Source organism: Zingiber officinale, chromosome 11B (genome assembly GCF_018446385.1).
Source record: "Zingiber officinale cultivar Zhangliang chromosome 11B, Zo_v1.1, whole genome shotgun sequence".
Taxonomy (NCBI): domain Eukaryota; kingdom Viridiplantae; phylum Streptophyta; class Magnoliopsida; order Zingiberales; family Zingiberaceae; genus Zingiber; species Zingiber officinale.
The window spans coordinates 70007096-70029134 of record NC_056007.1 but is presented as its reverse complement, the minus strand read 5'-3'; the positions used below and the strand labels follow the sequence as shown (position 1 = coordinate 70029134).

The following is a 22039-nucleotide window of genomic DNA, read 5'->3' as shown; positions in this document are numbered from 1 at the left end:
TAGAGTCAATTTCAAATTTTCTAAGGGCATTGGTAAGGTATTCTACCTTTTCCCTTAAAGCCTGATTTTCTTTTTCTAAACATGAATCATTCGAATTTGTAGAAGAAGCATGCATATCATTATCCTTAATAGTCATGGATTCTAATTTTTCCATAAGCATGTAGATATCTTTTTTAAGGATTTGTTCTTTCTTTTTGCCTTAAACAAATCATCATTTGTGCTTGACATAATTTTAATTAAAACATGGGGAGGAAGATTATGTACCTCACTTACCGAGACGTCCGAATCCGAAATTTGTCCTCCCCCTTCACTTGAGCTCCCTTCTTCATCTTCACTTGAGCTCCTTCCTTCTTCTTGTTCGGATGAGGTGGATGCTACATCATCAATTCCCATTAGAGCAAAATTGACTACTTGATGCTCTTCTTCCTCCGATGATGATTATAGATCATCCCATGTTGCTTTTAGGTTTTGAGCCTTTTTCCCTTTTTCTTTTGTCTTCTTCTCCTCCTTTTTCTTCCCTTCCTTCTTCTTCAAGACAGGACAATCATCTCTTATGTGTCCTTCTCCTTGACAATTATAGCAAATGGTCTTCCTTGTCCTACTTTTGCTTCTAGAACTTTTCCTCGCATGAGATTTGTTAGAAGAAAAAGATTTAAATGTCTTTCTCATCTTCCTTACCATATATGCCTCTTGATCGCTATCCATTGAGACACTTGATTCTTCGGAGTCGGAAGATGGTGGTGATGAAGATTTCTTTTTCTTTCCTTTTCCCTTGTTTGCCAGAAGGGCTACTCCTCTTGATCTATGAGCTTCTCCATCTAATCCTTCAACTCTTGTTTCGTGAAGCTCCATTGTTAAGAAAAGTTCATCTGGAGAGGATTTCTCAAGGTCCTTTGATATGTTATGAATCTATAATGGAGCTCCAAGTTGCGGTTCTTGGGAAAGCATTTAGGGCTTTCATCATCATGTCTCAATTTGAAAGTGTCTCACCTACACTTGTTAGCCCATTAATAATTTCCTTAATTCTAGAATGTAAAATTGATACCTTTCTCCTTTCTCAAGCTTGATATTGTTGAGTTGAGTTCGAAGGAGGTCTCTTTTTGCCAATTTTGCTTCCGGTGTCCTTTCATGAAGCTCCACTAGCTTTTCCCACAAGTCTTTGGCCCTCGTATAGTTTCCAATTCTTGTTACTTCTTGTTGTGGAAGAACATGTAGTAGGTGATGGATTGCCTTGGAATTTGCTAGATGCTCTTCTTTTTGCCTTTTGGTCCATCTTGTTATGTCGATTGTCTCATTGCGTTCATCCTTGGGTTCTTCAAAACCACTTCTCATGATTAGCATAATGTCAAAATCGATATTGAAAAATACCTCCATTTCCTTCTTACACCAAGAGAAGTCTCCTTTGAATTTGGGTGGATGAATATTTGAGCCGGCCATTTTGATGAAATGCACTTCTCGGCAATTAGTCCGTTGAAGGGCGTCCTCGATCTGATACCACTTGTAAGGGATCGGTGGCCGGCTAGAAGGGGGGTTGGATAGCTAGGTCACCCCGAACTTTTTTTCTTCTCTACAAATGATTAGTGCACACACGGAAATACAACTAACTAATGAAAACTATAAAGAAAGAATACCAAATCGCTAACAAGCTCGATGTAACATGGTTCGGAGATTGCTTGCTCCTACTCCACGGAGTGTCCTTGAGGTGGACGAGCCCTTGAGCCTTCAGTGGATCAATCCCCGGCAATCTTCGGCTAGAGCTTTCTCCTTCTCGATGGAGCAAACCTCTCACAAAGAATATCTTCTTCTTTACAATGATGAACTTAGGTTTAGGAGGAAGAGAGTAGGCTTGGAAGGTTTGGGCAATGACAAGAAGTTATTCAACAAGCATGAGTAAACTCCTTCAAGCCCCAAAGCCTCCTATAAATAAGAGGAGAGAGTTGATCATCATATCAACTCATCTCGGCACCAGTCGACTGACAAAACCATCAGTCGACTGGTGTTACTGTTAGAGGTAGCGAACGACTACTTTGTAGCACCAAAGGTTGGCCAACGGTCAATTACCAGTCGACTGCTAAAACATGCAGTCGACTGATCCATACTGACTGAATAAACAGAACCATTCTGTTCACGCCCAGTCGACTGCGCGGTCGACTGCACCAGTCGACTGCTAAAACATGCAGTCGACTGCTACAGTACTGCTACAGTAACGCTACAGTACTACTACAGTAAAATCCTAAAATTCAATTTTTACTCTGAGTATAATTTCTCATGCACTCGTACCCTCACCCTTACGACTCATTTGACACTTCCTTTGTAGCTTTAACTTTTTGCCTTCAAGCCTTCTTCCTTTGGCTCTCGTCCCTCGGATGCATTCAATCCCGCGGCTCGTCTCCAATGTTATCCTTCGCGTATGCCTCGAAGTCGCTTCCCTCGGCCCTTGTCCTCGCTGCCTTGTCCACGGTCCCTCGGATGCTCCATCCTTCACCAGACCTGAAGCCATCAAATTGAGTCGCATGTGTATCCTGTAAACCTGCACAACTCAAATACACATATCAAATACAAGGGTGAACCTAACTTAAACTCTTTGACACACACATCAAAACCATGATCGTACCGATCAAACCTAGGTCGATTGCACCAACACTTTCTTCCTCCTCCTTCCTTCTTCCACCGAAATTCCCAAGCCATTTTCTTCATTTGCTGAAACTAAGCTAAAAAGGGGGGGGTCTTCTTCCTAGGCAAACTTATCAAACAAGGGTATTGTTCCTTTTATTCCCTCACCTGTAGTACAAGTAGCTTTGTATGCTTTATGCTTAAAGGTTACTTGAAAAACCTAGGGTCTTGCCTTGCAAGTTTTGGCCAAGATAAGGATTTGAGGTTACCTATGGTTGTTAAAAGTTTCATGCTACTTGTTGCTTAAAAAAAAATTTAGAAACCATCTCCTTTAGGTTTCGGCCAAAAAGAGATGAAAAAGGTTAGAGAAAGTTTTAGACTTAAATTATGTTGCTCATGCTTCCCCATGATGTATGATAGTCTATATCTTGTTAGATTAAGTTTCCATATCTTATATTGCTTGAAAAACCTAGAACCTTACCTTTAGGTTTCGGCCAAAAGAAATGAAAAGGGTTAGAGAAATTTTTAGACTTAAATTATGTTGCTCATGCTTCCCCATGATGTATGATAGTCTATATCTTGTTAGATTTAGTTTCCATATCTTATATTGCTTGAAAAACCTAGAACCTTACCTTTAGGTTTCGGCCAAAAGAAATGAAAAGGGTAAGAGAAAGTTTTAGACTTGAATTATGTTGCTCATGCTTCCCCATGATGTATGATATTCTATATATTGTTAGATTAAGTTTCCATACCTTATATTGCTAGAAAAACCTAGAACCTTACCTTTAGGTTTCGGTCAAAAAGGAATTAAAAGGGTTAGAGAAAGTTTTAGACCTAAATTATGTTGCTTATGCTTCCTCATGATGTATGATCTTCTATATATTGTTAGTTTAAGTTCCCATGCCTTATGTTACTTGAACCTTACCTTTAGGTTTTGGCCAAAAGGAATGAAAAGGGTTAGAGAAAGTTTTAGACCTAAATTATGTTGCTTATGCTTCCTCATGATGTATGATCTTCTATATATTGTTAGGTTAAGTTTCTATGCCTTATATTGCTTGAAAAACCTAGAACCTTAGCTTTAGGTTTCGGCCAAAGGAAATGAAAAGGGTTAGAGAAAGTTTTAGACCTAAATTATGTTTTCTTATGCTTCCTCATGATGAATGACTTTCTATATAATGTTAGTCTAAGTTTCCATGCCTTATGTTACATTAAAAACCTAAAGCCTTACCCTTAGGTTTCGTCCAAAGAAATGAAAAATTTATAGAAAGTCTTTAGACCTAAATTATGTTTTCTTATGTCTCCTCATGATGTATGATCTTCTTGATAGTGTTAGTTTAAGTTTCCATGCCTTATATTGCAAAAAAAAAAAATAATAAATAAATAGAATTATACTTCTAGAGGTTTCGGCCAAGATTGAACATTAGGGTTAGAACCTCATCTATGCCTACTAAGAGTCTCATTTGCTATACTATGCATGGTGTAAAAGTTTCATGCTTTAAGTTGTTAGAAGAAAACTAGAATCATGCTTACATGTTTCGGCCAAGACAAGGGATTTAGGTTAAGGAGCTACCTAGGGTTCTTAATAGGTCCCACATGTTATGTTATGTATTATGAGAACTTAGGCTATTGATTTCATGTTTTATGTTGCTTGGGAATCTATTATTCATGCTCATATGTTTTGGCCAAATCATGAGTTAAGGATTGTAGGAAGTTCAAAACCCCAATCATGCATGATAATGACTCCTTATGATGTGATATGGATTTTATGTCACCATGTTATATGTTATGTGCACTTATGCCATCATGTTATGTTTTCCTTATGATATGCTATATGTTATGTGCACTTATGCCATCATGTTGTGTTTTCTCTACGATATGCTATATGTTATGTGCACTTTATGTTTATGCAAAACTTATGTATGATGAAAAGCCTAAGAGATGCTTCCCTTAAGTTGGGATTAAGAGCAATCTTCATGATATGACAAGAACATGATATGCTATGATATGACAAGAACATGATATGCCATGATATGATAAGAAACATGATATGCTATTTTACTTTGTATGACTTGTACCGGGGATGGACTCCTAAGTTGCCCCAGGTCGATGGTCAAAGAAACAGGCCTAGTAAGGGATGGGCTCCTAAGTGCCCCTAGGTCGATGGTCAAGGAAATGGGCCTAGTTCCTAATAGGTTTGAGATTAGCTACCTCGGATCTATTTAGGATGCGCGCAAATTCATGTATGTGGTACAAAGCCGAGCCCTCATGTTGATATTATGTTTAAGTACTTATATGATATATGTTTTCAAAAGGACATCTTGCATCTACTCATTTCATGATACATGTTTTTAAAAGGACATCTTGCATATACTTATTCATGCTAAATGGTTTCCTTATGCTTTAGTGAAATGCTTTTGGAAACATGTCTATGATGCCTAGATGATCATGCTATTACTTTATGTATATGCTCTCATATGCTATGTTATGATTTGCTTAAATGAGTATGATACTACTTTATGCTAGCATGCGAATTTTATACCTAGATGACGGTTAAAGGAATACTACTTTATGTTAAATGCATGATTCATGTTTTGTGAGTAGGAAAGAATCTTACTAAGTCTATGTGCTTATAGTTTAATTTCACTTGTACTGCAGATAAAGGAAAAGAATGGTTAAACTAAAAGGGGAGCAGCAGGAAAGGCAAGGATGTGTGTGGCAGTGGCATGGTGGAATAGATCTGCTTTATGCTTATATGTTTTAAAACTTTACATGTGATCCTATTTTGCTACATGATGCTTTTGATGGTGCATACTCATTATGAACTTTTGTTTCCATGTTCCATATCAGTATGCTTTATGATAATGGACATGCTTCTATGATAACATTAATATGATCATGATTATTAGTTTTTATTTATATGTAGTTTCATCTACTTGCTTCCGCTGCCATATACGCATGTATGCATGCTTATGTTTTATGTTTCAAGTAACCCCGTCCTTCGTAAGCAGCTGAGGGGCGGGCGTTACAGTTGGGGGATTGTAACACCCATAGGATCCCTAGCAATTTTATATGAATTTGTTTTCCCATGATTAGAATAGGCTTTATGTAGATTTGTTTCAAAAAAAAAAATTAAAAGAAAATAGAGCCAAAAAGAGGGTTAACCAAGGTTTGAACCTTGAACCTCTTGGTAAGTGGGTGCAAGTGATAATCAATAGCCCCAACAGGGGTGTGCTGTTAAGAAGAGAAGGGAGATTGTAGTTAAGGGTGGTGAAAGTGAAGGCCCCTTCACTTAGAAGGAAAAGTTTGAGTTTCCTTCTTCCTTTCCAATGAGAAGATGGTTTTGCCTTCATCCTTCATTTTTGCATAAATAAGAGAAAGGAAAGGAAAACTTCATTTATCTCCTTTCTTCCTCCTCCTTCCTTCTTCCACCGAAATTCCCAAACCATTTTCTTTTTTTTATTGTAACGACCCGGCCCATTTGGCGGCCCATTTGGCGACCCTCGGGTCGTCGACCGTCGACCGTCAACCGTGTCGTTACTCACTAGGACTTTCCACCCCTGACCAGTGGATTTTTGCCTTCCCCAAGATTCAAACTCTAGACCTCCAAGATTAAGTACTAGAGTTTATGAATCCTGGTAGCCAAGTGAGCGCCGCTCACTTGGCTACCAGGATTCATAAACTCTAGTACTTAAGCTTGGAGGTCTAGAGTTCGAATCCTGGGGAAGGTAAAAATCCACTGGCTAGGGGTGGAAAGTCCTAGTGAGTAACGACACGGTTGACGGTCGACGACCCGAGGGTCGCTAAATGGGCCACCAAATGGGTCGGGTCGTTACAGGAATACCCGATGGTCGCCACGTATCCATCCACGGGAGGGTATGGTGTGCCACTTTATCTTTGTCCATTTCCTTACCTGACCTCCGGCCATTGTGTTCATCCAATCAGCACGCTGGTTGAAGATCTTGGGCTATAGCGACCATATTCTTGACAGAATCCCGACCACCACAATAGACCAGTGATCCCTCGTGGGCTGCTGAGGTTAGATCACCACTGTCAGAGAGGGAGCCAAGCTATCATGCTATAGAGGTAATGAATTTAACCCTAACAGCATATTTGGTGGTTTGAAATGTTGGATTTCTAATTTGTGGATCCGATTTAGTGGACAACTGCCTCACCTAGCTCTGGGCATCAATTTCTGGTAGCAAGCTTCTCAGGCCAGAAGTCAACAGTTGTGAGATTGGATTTGGGTGAGTATTGTGTTGATTTGTTCATGAATGTAAATCCAGATTGGGTGTAGAATGGTTAGGGATCAGCTAGTCTTATTTAGTTGCAAAATAATTAGGCTTAGTTGGGGAATTAAACCTAATCTAATGAAACAATGAGATTAGAGAGATCTAAACATCTCTTCGGGGTGTAAGCGAATATCGTGATACGATTAGGGTCATTCTAATTAGTTTAGGGGATTGGATTGAGCTATTTAATTCATATGAAGATAACTAAATTGTATATACTAATGCAAGGCTCTGACTGAGATGAGAGACATTATGTGGGAGTTATCTAGGACGGATAACACACATAGAGCCAAGTACTTCTTGATTTGTTTCTGTAGTAATTTGACCTTAATGCATGATCTATATTTAGATAGGTTGTTATATTTACCTTGTCTGCACTCGTATTATTTCATGAGCTTGACACTTGGTTGCTTGATCTTTGAGATGATCGATTCCATATCTATACAGTCTATCATTGGTCATCTATGATATTTAGTAGTTACTGGATATCTTGTTTATTTCCATTTATTGTTGTATATACATCTACTTGGCATGGTGATTATACTATGGCATAGTTGTTTGCTATATCTGTGGTAATGATTATTTGCATATTGCTCATCATAGTATTTCATGCATGCTAGTGACTATGTCTCCCTTGTGGTTGAGAGAGTCGTTAGCCATTGTTGCTCACTCTACCGCTCATGATAGTGTGCTTGGAGTGAGTGCAGCTTGTCCTGACATGCCCAACTCGCTTCACTCAAAAGTAGTGTTAGCTAGAGTTATGAGCAGCAAGGACCCCGTTGCTATATAGCTACTCAGCAAACTGTTCACTCACACCACTTAGAAGCAGTGGTTGTTGATAGTGTGTACAGTGGTCATTGTCCCGACCTCTCGACTATACAGGGGTCGTGGTAGCTGAGAGGTGAGCGGAAGTGACCATGTCGTACATATGCATATGATAGGTGATTGCATATGCTTGTGATTGATTATAGCCATATGTCTGTGATATATTTACATATGGTTGAGATTTGTCTGTTCTATGTACTTGACATTGACTTGCTTATTGGTAGTTGGATAGACCATATATGATGCTTTAGTATTTATGAGCAGTTATGTTGTAGATTCACTTTTGCACTTGCAGTTATTAGGTGCTCGGCACACCATTCAAGTATCGACACTGATTATGGCATTACTATTATACTTGTTGATCATTTTTCTATGAGATTGCATACCTTTGAATCTCTATACATATTATGTTTATGCACTGTCTATGACCTTTATCCGCTGAGTCACTTGCACTCACCACCCCTTTTATTTTTTTTTCTTTCACCAAGGAGCAAGAAGAGGATTTATGGAGTTGTTTGGAGATTCTGTCAGTCAGTCTCATGTCACATTGAGTGACTTCTTTTGTTATTGCTTCCACTCATATTATTGGTTTTAGACATGTACATGTAATATGTATCTTCTGCATGGAGTTTAGCCTTGTGGCTTCTTGTAATTGTTTTGATGTTTTTGTGTCAAGCTAGGTCGGCTCGTAGTCAGTTATTTTGGATTTATATGTTTACTTTATGCTTTCCGCTATATTTTTGATCCAGCTGTGTGGGCTACCTTTTATCTTTTGTGGTTGTATTTATTTCCAGCCTGTGGGCAAATATTATTATTCTTATTTAGCCATATAGCTATGTATTAAGTTTTAATTGTCACTATTACATGCATTAAGCCATATAACTATTACTCTTGGGGCGTGATAATTTATTGGTATCAGAGTCACAGGTTTACGAGGTATGTTTTTGTTGTTTCGCATTTTATGTTTTTTTTTTCTCGATGTAACTTTTCAAGTTTAAGATTTTTATTTCTCGATCGGGGACCTTAAGGAGTGGTCGACCTAGCTTCCATAAGGGGAATCGGAGACTTTAAACCCCTAATAGTTGAGCGTGCTTCCTCCGCACAGTACCATTCGAGCGTGCTTCCTTCGCTCATTGACAGTCGATCGGAAACCTTAAGGAGTAACCGGCCTGGCTTCCTTAAGGGGAACCGGAGACTTTAAACCCCTAATAGTTGAGCGTGCTTCCTCTGCTCAGTACTATTCGAGCGAGCTTCCTCCGCTCAGCGACCGTCGTTCGAGGACCTTAAGGAGTGACCAGCCTGGCTTCCTTAAGGGGAACCGGAGACTTTAAACCCCTAATAGTTGAGCGTGCTTCCTCCGTTCAGTACTATTCGTGCGTGCTTCCTCCTCTCAGCAACAGTCGATCGGGGACCTTAAGGAGTGACCGGTCTGGCTTCCTTAAGGTGAATTGGAGACTTTAAACCCCTAATAGTTGAGCGTACTTCCTCCGCTCAGTACTATTCGAGTGTGCTTCCTCCGCTCAGCAACAGTCGATCGGGGACCTTAAGGAGTGACCGGCCTGGCTTCCTTAAGGGGAACCAGAGACTTTAAACCCCTAATAGTTGAACGTGCTTCCTCCGCTCAGTACTGTTCGGGCGTGCTTCCTCCGCTCAATGACAGTCGATCGCGGACCTTAAGGAGTGACCGACCTGGCTTTTTTAAGGGGAACCGGAGACTTTAAACCCCAAATACTTGAGCGTGCTTCCTCTGCTCAGTACTATTCGAGCGTGCTTCCTTCGCTTAGTGACAGTCGATCGGGGACCTTAAGGAGTGACCGGTCTGGCTTCCTTAAGGGGAACCGGAGACTTTAAACCCCTAATAGTTGAGTGTGCTTCTTCCGCTCAGTACTATTCGAGCGTCCTTCCTCCGCTCAGCGACTGTCGATCGGGGACCTTAAGGAGTGACCAGTCTGGCTTCCTTAAGGGGAACTGGAGACTTTAAACCCCTAATAGTTGAGCGTGCTTCCTCCGCTCAGTACTATTCGAGCGTGCTTCCTCCGCTCAGCGATAGTCGATTGGGGACCTTAAGGAGTGACCAGCCTGGCTTCTTTAAGGGGAACCGGAGACTTTAAACCCTTAATAGTTTGAGCATGCCTCCTCCGCTTGGTAATGGTTAACTAGGATATCTCGAGAAGAGAATGGCTTGACTCTCGTCAAAATAGCTGGAGACTTTAAACTCCGAGCAAGGTCAGATTCGTTTGGAAGTACATTCCTAATCGAAATATATTAACCTCCTGGCCTTCAAGTATAATTTTAGATTCGCTGGGGAGTACATTCCCGACCGAAATATATCAACCTCCTGGCTTTCAAGTATTATTTCAGATTCGTTTGGGAGTATATTCCTGACCGAAATATCTTAATTTCATATTCGCTTGGGAGTACATTCCCAACCGAAATATATCAATCTCCTGACCTTCAAGCATTAATTCATATTCGCTCGGGAGTACATTCCTGACCGAAATATATTAATTTCAAATTCGATCGGGAGTACATTCCCGACTGAAATATATCAACCTCCTAGCCTTCAAGTATAATTTTATATTCGCTCGGGAGTATAATCCCGACCGAAATATATCAACCTCCTAGCTTTCAAGTATTATTTCAGATTCGCTCGGGAGTACATTCCCGACTGAAATATATCAATCTCCTGACCTCCAAGCATTAATTCAGATTCGCTCGAGAGTACATTCCCAACCAAAATATATCAACCTCCTGGCCTGCAAGTATTATTTCAGATTTGCTCGGGAGGGCATTCCCGACCGAAATATATTAATTTCAGATTCGCTTAGGAGTACATTCCTGACCGAAATATATCAATCTCCTGACCTTCAAACATTAATTCAGATTTACTTGGGAGTACATTCCCGACCAAAATATATTAAAATTAGATTCGCTTGGGAATACATTCCCGACCGAAATATATCAAATTTCTATCTTTCAGATATCAATTCAGGTTCACTCAGGAATACATTCCCGACCGAGATATATTAACATTCCAGCCTTCAGGTATCAATTCAGATTCGCTCGGGAGTACATTCCTGACCGAAATATATTAATTTCATATTCGCTCGGGAGTAGATTCCCGACCAAAATATATCAACCTCTTGGCCTTCAAGTATAAATTCAGATTCACTCAGGAGTACATTCCTGACTGAATTATATCAGCATTTCAACCTTTAAATGTCAATTCAAATTCACTTGGGAATGGTTTCCTGACCGAGATATCATAGTACTTTGTTTTTACTTGTGAAGATTAAATTCGCTCGGAGCAAAAAACTAAGTGGGGCAATCAGCCAGAATTATCATGAAATTTGCTCGGAATATGAAGCTGGACCAGAGTATAATAGTGGATAGAATCCTTTATACCAACATGATTCACTCTAAAAAGGTATATAGTCCACAAGAAATAAGTAAGTGCTAGTTTCTACCAATATATTCTCAGGTGAAAACAATAAGGAAAAATGCTTATGTTTAATTACTTGTCCCGTTACATACCCACTTATGGGCTTATGTTGTTTCACGACCGCTTCGTTAGAGCACCTATTCCTTACCTCTTGTCTGTTATAAGTAAAACAAGCGCAGATTTAAGAATAGAGAAGTGTCATAAGACAATGGACCATAAAACAAGGATGGCTCTGAGGACTAACAACCTTAAAGACAGGTAGGTGAACAAGTAAGTATCACCTCTCGGATATTCACCTGTCGTACATACATACAAATAATTACTCTGCATATTCATTTCTTATACTATAATTGTCACATGTCTGCTTTAAAAGTCTACAAATATATTTAACATACTATGATTAACACATACCTGCTTTAAAGATTTGCAAGTGTATTTACCATAGGCTGAAATATATACATATATGGACCAAGTCATGAGTCAGTAATGTTTTTCGTGGCACAAGGCTAACCGAATGAATGAGAGCAAGCACCCATAGTTAATCTTACAACCAGTTCATCCACACAAGGTTCACTTAAAACTACTGATGAGGTGCTTGGGCAACTCTTTATTGAGTCACCGCCGATCTATAAATTGAGGAGGAGGCTCTTGAGATAAAACCCCCCTTCTCGTAGCTATTTAAGTACCCCATCAGCAGAATGAGTTAGAGTCCCTACAATACGGCTAGCAAACTCATTCTTGAATTCAGAAGAGGTTAACTACTATTGGCGTCGGACCTCCCAGCGCTCCTCTTCACCCGCCTTGTAAACTTGTAGTTATGAGGCAAGACACTTTGATTCTTCCTCAAAATTGGTCCTTTCAGTTTTGGTGCATTCTAGTTCTTGGGTGAGGAAATCTATTTCTAAATCCTGAGCTTTCAGTTTCTCTTGTAGCTGTAATAGCTCAAAATTTTGAGAAGCTAACTCTTGAGCTAAGTCTGGAGATATAGGGTGTGAAGTTTGAAAATGTTCTAAGATAGAAGATCTGAGGGTAGCATATGAGATAGCTTTGTTTTTCTTGACTACTTCAACACTCAATTGTGAAGATAGACTCAGTATTTGTAGCTCTAAAGTCTTCTTCTCTTCTTCTCTAACCCCTAACATCTGGCGATGATGCTGCAAATCCTTCTCCAAAAGGGTCATCTGATTAGCCTGAGAACTTATCTTCTCTCGGAGTTGGGTGACCTCATTGCTCGGAGTAGGGGAGGCTGCCTTTAGGGCCCTTAATTGATTCTTCAACTCATTTTTTCCCACTTTAAGTCTGCGGCTAAATTGCCCATGTACATGCTCGAGACACAAAACTGAACAGAACAATAATACAGTTATAAGTTGTAGGGGCGAAATACAAGAACACATTTAAAATACTCATAGCAATGGCTTGACGGTTGTGGTTGTTAGCCTGATCAAAAATAGTTTTTCCCTGCATAGAACTCTGACTCTGAAGCTAAGACGTGGCCAAGGAATCTTTCAACTGGAGGAATCCATAGGAAGAAGGAGTGTAATTTTGTCCAAGTAAAGAAGGCAAGCCTTGGGCTTGCCTGAAATGGACTTGAGGAGAAGCAGAGGCCGAGGGCTTTGCAGAAGAAGAAGGCAATGGACTTGGAGGAAGAAGTGAAGGCCTAACACAAGAAGTAACGGGAGGTCCTTATACAGCAGTAGGGATAGTAGGCGATAAAACAGAAGGTATAGAACTGTTGTCTCTCAGCAAGTATACGGAAATATCGCAAGTAATATAAAAGATTATCGTATCCACAGGGACTGGAATAAGCACTAAGAATATCTCAAAACGAATTAGCTAGACAACAAATCAATGGATTAACAAAGTTTAGGTGTAACTATGAAAAGTAAACAAAAGAATGTAAGAATAGGCAACAAGAATAAAGGCAATGATAAGGGTTATTCTAGGAGTTTTGGTTTCTTTGTAAGGTTCTTCAATGTAAACGATCTACCAAATCCTTTTTCTCAATTATCCATCATTTGTAGAAGGTTGTCGGTTCTCTCTTGCAATAGAGAACCGACCTTGGACTGAAATCTATACCTAGATTGATCAATTAGGAATGAATCTATGTTGTCCTTACACGGGCTTGCCTGTCACGAGCATCCCTCGGAAAATCAACATAAGAATTCATCACTCATCAACCCATCAAGATATAAAGATTAATGCATAAATCTATCCTACCCTCTTGAAATACCTAATTTCCCCTTTAAGATAATCCCTCAAACATCCTTACACGGGTATGTTCCTGTCATGAAGATCCCTCGGAAAATCGAATGAAGAATTACCTCTACAAGATCCACAAGATATCCAAACATTCAATCAAGCATGGTAATTAAGCACAATCACAACATTCCGCACAAGATCAAATAGATACAAAATAGGACAAAATCATAGAAATGGAAAATTAGCATATCCACAAGAGTTTTACATCAAGATTTCCTAACAAATACTCCCTCCATCCTAGAACAAGATATCTACTCCATAAATCGAAGAAAGAATTCAAAAGAAACAAAGATTACAAGCATTTCTAAACCCTCAAATCCAAGAAAGGAGAGAAAGAAAACTTATCTACGGAGAAGAATGGTCTTCAGATCTAATCCTTCGATCTTGGAGTCGAATCGGTGAAGATCTTCCCTTAGATCGCCCAGAAATCCACCCAAGAATGGAAGGAATCACCCAAATCTTCCTTTCTCCCCAAAAGGGAGAAGATCCCCTTTCAAATCAAGGAGGAAAGCTTATATAGAGTTGAGGTTTGGGCGCCACACGACCCCGAGGCACGGTCGTGTGAGGTTCACACGGCCTGCCTCACTTCCCTCTCTGCACAACTCACATGCCCGTGTGTGAGACACGACCGTGGCACACCCAGCATCTGTTATCTTCGCATGGCCGTGTAGATCTACATGGCTATGTGATTCTTCTCTTCTGGAAACCTTACACGGCCATGTGGTTCACACGGCCATGTCATTTTTCTCCTCTGGAAACCTTACACGGTCGTGTAGATCTACACGGCCATGTAAGTCTTCAACACTGGAATGCTAATATGACCGTGTACTACACACAGCCTGCTCCTACTGGCTCCATATCTTGACACGACAGTGTGAGGTTCACACGGCCGTGGCAACTTCTTTCTCTATTTCAACTACATGGCTAGAAATCTTCACACGGCCAGGGAAACCCCCCATGGCAAGGCCGTGTGAGGTTCAGGAATGATGCCTTCCTCCTTTGCTCTGCTTACAGATATGGCCTTAAACATGAAATCTTCACCAAATTCGACTCCTGTGTACAAAAATTGCACAAAAGCAGATCTTCGAACAAAAAGAGTATATATGCTAAAAGGAAAGCTGGAAGTACAAAAATACGTAGACAAAGCATGTACAAAGTATGTGAATATGCATCAAAACATGCTAACAAGTGTATACAATCTACGCACATCACACCCCCAGACTTAAACCTTTGCTTGTCCTCAAGCAAAATGCTACAATCTAAATTCATATGCTCCACAATGTTCTCATATCCCTAATCCATTCTCCTAACTCTATCAAAAGGTTTCATTAGTAAGCATGATCATGAAAACAAGTTTAGTTTGGCTCGACCATAAGTACCCTGTGCACAGTGCGAAAACAACTCAAAACTCTTTAAGTTTCAATTTATGTCCTAGTCAAGTCGTCATCAAATTTAAATTCCTAATATTTCCAGTGATAGACAAGTAACCAGTGATAGATACTTACTTGCCAGACACTTGGTTCATATTTCTCAATCAACTTAAGGTCTCAAAGGCGTGCTCAATCTCAAGAGAAGCTAACAGTCATTTCCCGAGTAACCCAACTCGATCACAAAGGGGTGACTTGCTAGATTCCACTCACAACAACTATTTTTTTAATCCCTTATTCACTTTTTTTTTCTTTGCTTTTCTTTTTCACAATTATTTTTTCTCATAAGTATTTGCATTATGCAAATCTTATTTCACAAGTGTACTTTCAGCACAAATGTTGGGATATTTTGATTTTTCCAAATGAGCTTACATGATTTGAGCCTCATCCAGTAACCAAAATGAAGTTTGAGAAATCACCATGGAAACCAAGTACTAAACAAACAGGATGAATCATGACTATTTCAATGATATCAACCATTCAAGTATCAAGTCAAAGTGTAGTGAAAATAAGATCCTTAAGGCCAAGCTAAAACTAAAACTCATCTCTAAATGATACTTAGCTTATATCATGCTACCCAAGATAGAGAAAAGAGGTACATTAAGCATACTACTAGCATCCTTTACAACATCATGAATCTAGATAATGAACGTGCTAACATTTTCACTTAAAGATAAGAAAACATATAAATGAAGTTTGATGTTCTCAAGATGAATGCCACAGGAAATCAAAACAAAATGCAAGACATAAGTAAAAACAAAAAAAAACAAAGCAATTCAAATGCATCTAATGCATCCCCCCAGACTTAAACTTTTCATTGTCCCAATGAAAACTAAAAATAATGTGGAGGAGATTTTAAGAGAAGTTACCAAGTGATGAGCTCCAAATGGCTGACATTCATATTTTTAAAGATACTCCTCCATCCAATACTCACATTCCTCCACAACTTTGAATTCTACAACAATAAGATAGACAAGAAAAATTAAGTAGAGGATACATGTTTATTATAAACTCAAAACTAAAGACATAAAAGAAAATCAGGAAAATGAACTTGGGTTGCCTCCCAAGAAGCGCTTGTTTATGGTCATTAGCTCGACCACCTCATTAGATTCATCTAAATCTCACTCTTGGAGGGGTAAGATATTTTAGAACCCTCCTACCAGGGGTTCTTGTTATGGAGAGAGCTTTCATCAATGGAGCTACAAAGTAAAGTATAACTCTCTCCATCTTCGTCTTCTTAAAAGTTTTTTCAGGTGGTCGAAGACAGTTCAGATTGAGCTTCCAATCATTAGCCCAAGTGAAATCTGCACATGCAAAGAAAGTACAAATCTCCCACAAACATATTAGATAAGATAGAGCCATAACCATATTAAGATAAGCAGAATAAGAAATAAAAATTGAATCACATCCAACAAAACAATGATAGGTACCTCTATAAAATTTTCCAAAAGATCACAAGAAGTACTAACCTTGCTTTGCTGAGAAATACTTAATATTTCTAAACATGTGGATGTGATTTCCTCTGAATCAAATGATGGTTCTGGCTCAAGCTCATGTGTTGGCGATATCAAAGATGGTGATTCTTGAGACTCAACCATATCTACATGAGTCCCTACACATTGGTCCACAACATGCTCAATCCTTGCAACTCTAACAACATCTAAGGATTGTGTGGACAAAGGAGGTGATTCTTGAGATGTTGCTTCCACAACACAGCTCCCTACACATTGTTCCATATCAACATCATCAACACAAACATCAAAAAACAAACCCACATCAATATCCTCAATAGGAGAATCAACTATAGGAGGATTAATAACTTCACTTGCAGTTTTAAATTGATCTACCACATCATCATCATCTGAAAATTTAATGTCACTACAATACCCTATAAAATTTGGAGGTAGATCTGAAAACTTATTTACCACTGCTTTATCTTCACAATCCTCATATGAAGAGTCTTCATCTTTATACAAATTCAAAAATCTGCATTGAACCTTACCAGTGCCACAAAATTTTTTAAAGTCATAGTTCTCATTGACCCCCACTAACCTTTGTGGAAAAGGAACCCTTAGTGAAGGTCTTGGGAAAGGTACTTCTAATTTCCATATTCCCTTTTAGCTTGTGGAGGAGATTCAACTTGCTTATCTAGTGTTGGTATGATCAATCGTTGAGGGAAAGGTACTTGTGGCATTTGGGAACCTCCTGGAATAATGGAACTGAGTTCATGTGGTCTTCTATTATTCTTCTTCTCAATTCTAAACATGTCCTTCTTCAGAGGTTCTTCATGATTTTTTCCAATTTTCAACTCAACATCATCACACTTTTCACTAGATCTTGTCTACGAAGGAGGGGGATATTTTTTAAACCATTTTGAAACAATACTTTCAATCTTTGCCCCCAAATGTTTGAACTCCCCGTTCTGTGACTTGTGATTTTCAAAACTCATAGATGGTTGAGTTACAATTTGTTTGGCAGGCTCTATAGCATTTATGGCTTGCACTTCTTGAATGTTTGAGGGAGATTTCATCCAACTTATGTTCGACCATTCATGGAGGTTCAATGTCACTTGATCAATTAATGTATATGCTTCATCTACACTTTTATCCATAAAGAACCCCCAACTGATGAATCCAATATACTCTTGTCTGAAAAAGAAATTTCCCTATAGAATATGTGTAGAATCAACCATTTTTCAAAACCATGATGAGGGCACTGTCTTTGAAGACTCTTGAATCTATCCCATGCTTCAAACAATGATTCTCCATATGTTTGAGCAAAATTTGTTATGCAATTCCTCATATACACTGTTCTGCTTGGAGGAAAAAATGATTCAGAAATTGCTTCTCCAATTGTTCCCAACTTGTGATACTTTGAGGACGGAGAGAATATAACCAAGTCCTTGCTTTCTCCTTAATACAGAAAGGAAATGTCATTAATCAAACTGCATCTGATGACACTCCTTCACATTTCACCATATCACAAATCTCTACAAATATTTCAAGATGCAGATAAGGACTTTCTAATACTTCTCCTTCAAATTTGTGACCTTGTATCATGAAAATTAACTCTGGGTCTAGTTGGAAACTTTCTACTTCAATTTGAGGTTGCACAATGGGAGATAAAAATCTTGCAGAAAATGGTGTAGAAAAATTTCTCATGGGCCTGCTTGACATGTTAGTGCTCATGGATATTCAAGAAAAAAAATTATAAAATGAAGAATCAAAGACAAGAAATAAAAAGCAAGAAAGAAAATGCAGAGTTTAAATTGCAAGAAAGAAAGTACACAATGAAAACAAGAAAGAAAAGACAAAAGGGAAAAGAAATATGTCTAGAATAATTCATATGCTAAAGATTGTAAGATATGTTTACAAAAGAAAAGAAGAAAGAAACTAAATCAAAAGAGAAAATAGAGAAAAGTTAGATTAGAGTGCTAGAAATCAAGAATACAAAGTTAGAATTAGAATTAGAATTGCAACAAAAAGAATTGTCAAGAATTAGAAAGATATGCAAATGATGAAAACAGAATTCTAAAGATTAGTTTCAATTATGCTAAAGAAAAGAAAAAGAAAAGTTATGTTTAGTCTAATTCAATTGATAATTCCTAATGTTATAGCGCAGTCCCTGGCAACGGCGCCAAAAACTTGTTGTCTCTCTGCAAGTGTACGGAAATATCGCAAGTAATATAAAAGATTATCGTATCCTCAAGGACTGGAATAAGCACTAATAATATCTCAAAATGAATTAGCTAGACAACAAATCAATGGATTAACAAAGTCTAGGTGTAACTATGAAAAGTAAACAAAAGAATGAAAGAATAGGCAACAAGAATAAAGGCAATGATAAGGGTTATTCTAGGAGTTTTGGTTTCTTTGTAAGGTTCTTCAATGTAAACGATCTACCAAATCCTTTTTCTCAATTATCCATCATTTGTAGAAGGTTGTCGGTTCTCTCTTGCAATAGAGAACCGACCTTGGACTGAAATCTATACCTAGATTGATCAATTAGGAATGAATCTATGTTGTCCTTACACAAGCTTGCCTGCCATGAGCGTCCCTCGGAAAATCAACATAAGAATCCATCACTCATCAACCCATTAAGATATAAAGATTAATGCATAAATCTATCCTACCCTCTTGAAATACCTAATTTCTCCTTCAAGATAATCCCTCAAATGTCCTTACACGGGCATGTTCCTGTCACGAAGATCCCTCGGAAAATCTAATGAAGAATTATCTCTACAAGATCCACAAGATATCCAAACATTCAATCAAGCATGGTAATTAAGCACAATCACAACATTCCACACAAGATCAAATAGATACAAAATATGACAAAATCATAGAAATGGAAAATTGGCATATCCACAAGAGTTTTACCTCATGGTTTCCTTACAAATACTCCTTCCATCCTAGAACAAGATATCTACTCCATAAATCGAAGAAAGAATCCGAAAGAAACAAAGATTACAAGCATTTCTAAACCCTCAAATCCAAGAAAAGAGAGAAAGAAAACTTATCTACGGAGAAGAATGGTCTTCGGATCCAATCCTTCGATCTTGGAGTCGAATCAGTGAAGATCATCCCTTAGATCGCCCAGAAATCCACCCAAGAATGAAAGGAATCGGCCAAATCTTTCTTTCTCCCCAAAAGGGAGAAGATCCCCTTTCAAATCAAGGAGGAAAGCTTATATAGAGGTGAGGTTTGGGCGCCACACAGCCCCGAGGCACGGCCGTGTGAGGTTCACATAGCCTGCCTCACTTCCCTCTCTGCACAACTCACACGGTCGTGTGTGAGACATGGCCGTGGTACACCCAGCATCTGCTATATTTGCATGGCCGTGTAGATCTACACGACCACACTACAACAAAAACATTAAAAGACAACGGTTAAAAACCGTTGTCGTAGGCCCTTTAAAACCGTTGTAATTGGCAGTGTTGTTAAAAGTGGGGGCTACGACAACGGTTTTAAACCATTGTCTTTGAATGAAAAGACAACAATTTTGCAACGGTTTAAAACCGTTGTCTTTGAATGAAAAGACAACGGTTTAAAACCGTTGTTGTTTAGTGTATTTTTCTACTAGTTACAACCGTTTTTGGGGGCTATGCCAACGGTTTTAAACTGTTGTCTTTGAGGGTGATAGACAACAATAATGATTTTAAACCGTTGTCTTTTAAATTATTATCTTTTAATACCAATATATCATATTTCAATATAAATATATAATAAAAAATCATAATCACAAAAGAATGAATATTCCCCACATCAATATCATTCAAAATGTTACTTATACAAGAATTACAATCACAAAAGAAGAAACATGTCTCGTGTTCAAATAAAATTTATCTCAATACAAATAAAAAAATAAACTCTATTTACAACTAATGAGCAATAGCCAAAAGACTAGAAACTTATAATGGTGATTCATGCCATGTAGGATTGCACTTAATTATTATCAACCCAAGTCTCATCACAATCTTCAACTTGTAGGATTTCATTGGACTCCACTTTCTCACTTATTTTTTCATACCAACCTTTTCCAATATGAAGTTGGTGCCGAAGACTTGATAAGGTGCTTGGATGAGAATGAGAAGGGAGACGAGGAGGCAAGCCAAGCCAACCTTGAGGGAAAAGGTCACCCTGTCTGTGTCCTCTTCGGCAAACTCCCACACATCCCTCATAAATTTCCTCATTGGTATTGTGGCTTTGCCATTATGATCCTTGGTAGACTTCTTCATGCTTTCTGATTGTGGTGTTGAGTTTGGCGCCAAGCAAATGTCGATCTGAATATTGCTACCTTTCTTTCCATTCATTGTAGTTCTACATGTAAGAAAACAACATCGATAGCACAGGTAAACAAGAAAATTTAAAAAACAAAAGTCTATCTATATATCTTACCTGAAGAATAGGATGATTGTTGATGTATATGAAGCTAGCTCTTTGTTGGTGCTGAAATGAGTGAATGGAGAGATCGACATCGGAGAGCATTTAAAGAGAATTGGTAGATGATATCATGTTAGTGCAAGTGTATGAAACAGTGGGGTAGTGGCTAAATTTTAGCTTTATGTAGAGAATGATACATGTTAATAATAGAAAGAAAGATGCATTTAGTAAACATACATAGACATAATTTGATGATGTGGTCATGGATGCTTGAGAATAAAATAATGTATTACAGATAGAGAATTAGAATCATGAATGCGTGGTTTGCCATTGATGAAACATTAATTAATTAGCTAGCTACTTTTTGCTCAGCATGGTTCCATCACCGTGCCTACTCAAAGCATGTGGAATAACAAGACAAATAGTATTTATATCTAGAACAAGTAAATTTGAAAACTTGAATATGATCCCACTGAAAAACACTGAAATTTTCAACGTCCACCATTTATTTTACATGGAATAAGTGCATCTTGTGCCCAAGCTGTTATATTATAGGTTTTCAAGAACCTTAAACAATTCATCCATAACACCTAATACCATATTTAAATGAACATGAGATTAAAAGTGTGTGCACAACATGATAATAAAAAACTTTTTGTATCCACATTGTGAGTCCTCAATTTACTAACATATGACAAATAGACAATATTAAGAAAATAATAGAACTTCTTGTCATTTACTTGATTTAGTTTAGGGAGTTGAGAGTAATTGGACTCAAGATAAGGAAATTAACAATTTAAAGAAAAACAACCCTAGCTGTTATCTACTTATATTTTCTTATTCTCAATTTCAATGCCTACTAATGCTATATGAAGTTGGAAATGTAAATTTTGGATAATCAACCTTCTTGGGAGTATATATAACTAATATATTATTTTTGCTTTTGATATAATCTTGTCCAGAATTCTATATATGACCACTGAACTCGAAACAGATTTCCTTTTTAATTCCCTCTTTTTTTAATTCCCTCTTTCACAGTGCAATGAGATTTAAGCGACATTTCAGCTCTTGTATTATGACATGCCATAATTGAGACCAACTATCAGTTTCACTAGACCAAGTTATCTGAAGATCATATCAAATTGGGTACGCACCAGTTTTGGATGCGCACTAGGTTCAACAATATTTGATTTAAACATGTGACCTTAAACCCATGGACAGTGCATCAATCCGACTCCACTCCAACAAACAAGAAATACAAGAGAAGGATTTGGAACATAAATACTAAGTCTCTTTAAATGT

The 22039-nt window shown here is 38.2% G+C and overlaps 1 non-coding gene across 1 annotated transcript; it reads left to right on the top strand.

The window, feature by feature from the left end:
* The first annotated feature begins 17553 nt into the window (after nt 1-17553).
* Nucleotides 17554-17659, top strand: LOC122035502. Its single transcript, XR_006127050.1, has one exon. It is a non-coding gene; the product is annotated as a small nucleolar RNA R71 (small nucleolar RNA).
* The last annotated feature ends 4380 nt before the right edge of the window (nt 17660-22039 follow it).